We start from the raw sequence: 4,078 nt of genomic DNA, 5'->3' as shown, positions 1-4,078 counted from the left end.
CCTCCACTTTCTGTAAAACTTGAAAATAGAAAGCAAAAAACCCTCAAGTGTTGTAAATCATGCAATTAAAGTTGATTACTTATAAATATGAACTTTCGATCGCTGTATAGACTGTTAAAAATTGATTTCTTATTACCTATTGTTAAATAAACTGTGTGAGACAGACAGCCTGTTTTTAATGTTTCCCTTCTCTCCCACATCTATTGCTTGTTCTTACAGTGGTGAGGGTAGCGAAAGATGCACTCCTTCATTCAAATGTTTTGCAATTTAGATGTCGGAGAGCTATTTAATGTATATGACTGTTTTCAGAATACGAATCTCTAATAAGGGACGTGGAGTAATAATAATAATACTTAAGTCTTCTAAATGGATGCTTTTGGTACAACTCTGCACTGGCGTTTGTTCCTGGCATGTATCTTACCAAAGAAATGAGGTCTGACCTCGGCGTTGTGCCAGTCCCCCTCCCTGCTCACGCAGCCTGGGAGCAGCTCATCTTCAAAAGGACCTGTTTTGCATTTTGAAATGAGAACTATTGTTTGGATATGTGATATTAAAAGATCCTATTTCACTTGGAATACATTGTACACCTTGTGGCACCCTAGCGTGAGCATGAGGTAAGCTTGTGTGGATGCACCATAGGCACTGCACCGAAGTGAGGTGTGTGGGTGCCACCTCACCCAGATGTAGAGGGCACGTGTGGTCAGTTACCGGATACTATCTGTATTTTGGGGATTTCCTGAACAGAAATGTTACGGCTGTGGAGCGTGGATGTAGTAAACCCAGTTGTGTGCTGCCTGTAGCTGCATGCACGTGGAGTTCATTGCATCGCGTTAGAACACGTTGCGTGTTGTGTGCTGGCTGGGCACCACATAGGCAGTTGGTCTGCTGAGGGCTTCCCAAAATACAGCCTTGTTCTGTGTGTATATGCAGTGCTGACTGCGTAGGGAGTAACTTGTAGTAGGGCATTGCACACCTGGAAGACCCAGATGTGACCAGAGTGCAACATCTGCTGTGTTGTGAGCATCGGCATGTCCACAGCTCCCAGACAAATAACTACATCAGCAAGCTGTCCTCAAGAAACTGCTGGTGGAAGATGATGGAGGGGAGAACCTTGGATGTATGGCAGTGCAGCCAAGTGCTAAAGTAATGGTGTAGTGTGATGTGAATGGGCATTGGAGGCTGTTAGAAAAGGGGAGTAAAATGCTTGATACTTGGCTATAAATAGGACAATGAATCTTGTATTAAAGAAAGGTTTTTGGTAGCGAGCCTTCAACAAAATGTGGAAAGTTTGTGGGAGTCTTAAAGAAGACAGCCCTATGCTTCCCACGGTCTTCTCCCTTGGATAATCCTTTACCCCTCACCCCTCCATGGTGCAGACCAGATCTGCACCAAGCCCACAGTTACCTCGTCTGTTTTGGTTGGGACTGCTGTTCACTTGCTCTAAAGGAGAGAAGAAACCAAAGCCTCACATGTTGAGTGCCAGGGCAGCAGCCTGGAAGGGTTTAGTTCTGCATTCTCCATGCCCATCAGGGCAAGTTTTCCTCTTCCTTCCTTCACCTGAGCAAAGCCTAGTTTTACTTTCAGCCTTGAAGGGTTTATCGGGCTGGAGTATAAATAAAATTCCTTCTGACCATGTGCTGGCTAGTGAAGTGTAGAGTGTGCCCAGCTTCCTGACTTGTGTGCTTTTCTTGCGTGCCAGTTTTGCAAACAGCTTTCATTTGTGCCTCTGTGTTAGCACAAAAACTGTTTTGAATTGGCCCCAGCCGGCATGAGAGCGTCTGGTCCATGCTGAAGTGGAGAGGCCTCTAGACCTTGCAGAGCAGCTTTGATTCAAAGAGCTACAGCTCTTCCAACTTGATTGCCAACGTAGTGGCTTGCTTAGGAGATGCCATGGGGCACTTTATGTGGCAGCACAGCTGTTCTGCCCCTCTTCATAAGTGCCATCTCTGAGCCAAGTTCAAACATTTTATAGAGGTAGTGTGGGTCATCGGTGGTCTTGAATTTGCACGTAAACTTTCTAATGCCTACCCCTTCCAATGCCCCTTGGAGTCCTAGGGTCAGTGACTGAAGTTGCAGGTAGGGAGGACTCACAGTTTGTCACAGAGAGGAGTGTAATGTTTGTGGTTTTTCTCTCAGCTTTGGGGTCATCTGTTTGTAAAAAATACTCTACACCTTGATCTTCCCTGGTTCATTGTTCCCCATAGTGTACAAATCTACTGTTTATGGACTGTTTTATATATATATTGCATACTTATTCTTTGCTACCCCTAAAACTGGTTTTACCCTGCTCCTGGTTACTCTGACAACTTGGCCAGTGGTGAATTGCTTATACCGCTGGGTCTGCAGTATTGTCCTGTGACAGTGTCTGCACTGCTCCTCCTCCAGCATCAAAGATACCTTATTATACACAGAGCTACTTGTTACAGGATCACGCAATGGCTGAGGATGGCAGGCACCTCTGGAGATCTTGTCTGCCTCCCTGCTCAAAGCAGGGTCATCTAAAGCAGGTTGCATGGGGTCATGTCCAGATGAGTATCTCCAGGATGGAGGTGCCACAGCCTTTCTGTGTACTCCCTCCACCAGGTGTCTATACACATTGAGAAAGTCCCCCCCCTGAGCCTTCTCTTCTCCAGGCTGAACAGTCCCAGCTCTCTCAGCCTCTCCTTGTATGCCAGATGCTCCAGTCCCCTCGTCATCTTCCTGATGATGCTCATTCCACTACATCCATATCTCTCCTGTACTGGGGAGCCCAGACCTGAACACAGCACTCCAGATGCATCTCACCAGTGCTGAGGGGATCACCTTCCTCTGCCTGCAGGTAATACCCTTGCTAATGCAGCTGAAGGGGGCTGTTGGCAGCCTTTGCCACAAGGGCACCTTCTCTGCAAGTTATAGAGCTTTCCCCAGGATGCTCCCCTTCCAGCACATTCACATGTATTCATGCATACATGTGGGCTGGGCCCCCATGTGCCACATATCAAGATCTCTCCTGTCCACATCACACTGCAACTTTTGCTTGCCAAGCTAGTCCATCACTTCCTCACTTCTCCTATCCCTCACCTGTTGTCTCTGTTTTAAAGCTCTTTTCCAGAGGCTGAGCAGCTTCTGTCCACTTAGCAAAGATGTTTTTCCCCCTTGGTCAGGTGGATCCCATCTCTTCATAGCAGTGCTGATCCTTGAAGAGAGTCCCATGGTCATAAAAGCTGAATCCCTATTGTCACCTGCTGCACAAACAGTTCTTGACCCGCAGGCTACATCTATTTCCCCCTCATGTACTTTCCCCTCACCAGCAGAAGACCGCTCAGCCCCCACAGTGATGTCCATTGCATCCAGAACCGTGAAGTCACACTTGATATGCTTCAGGTCTCTCCTGGCAATATCATCGATGCCCACTCTCCAGCTTCTGCTTCCTTTTCCAGTGCTTTTTTCAGTGATACACATGTAGTTCCTCTGTAAGAAACTCCATCTCCCGTTTCCAAGGTGGTCTTTTTGCACACAGCATGTCCTTGACTGTGCTGCTCCCAGTTCCAACCAAACTCAAGGGCTCTGGCCCATCCTCTCTGGAGAGTCTGAAGCAGGTCAAGAGACAGCGACAGTCAGAAGCATCTGCTCTTAATGACAGGTTCTGCCTAAGTGTGTGAAGAGGCCTCCTACCCTTAAAATGAGCTTTTCTTTGAAGAAAAGCCATACGTTGCCCTGGCTGGGGAATGTTTGTTTTGACAAACCCTCTTAGCAGCTGCCTTCCTACAACACAACCCTTAGGTAACTGTCAGTTTGCACAAGGAGTAATTTCCTCTCTCTTTGTCAAAGTAGATGGATCCTGGCCTGAGACAGAGCCTAGCCCGGCCCCTGAAAGTGTAAGAGCACAATAGGCTCGTTCTGCAGTGGTTTTGCCAACATTTATTTCTGCATCGTGATCGAAAAGCCACTGAGCTGCTCCACCAGCCTTGACAGACACATTGGAATCTGCCTGCCGGACTCCGACCTGGCATTTTGTTTAGAAAAATGGGAGTTTGATGATTTGCTTGAGCTCCCTTAGTTGCACTCCCTTCAAACTGGGTCTAAGTTGTCACTCCCC

The sequence above is a fragment of the Mesitornis unicolor genome, unplaced genomic scaffold, assembly GCF_000695765.1.
Source record: "Mesitornis unicolor isolate BGI_N332 unplaced genomic scaffold, ASM69576v1 scaffold38797, whole genome shotgun sequence".
NCBI lineage: Eukaryota > Metazoa > Chordata > Aves > Mesitornithiformes > Mesitornithidae > Mesitornis > Mesitornis unicolor.
Note: the sequence above shows the minus strand (reverse complement) of the source record.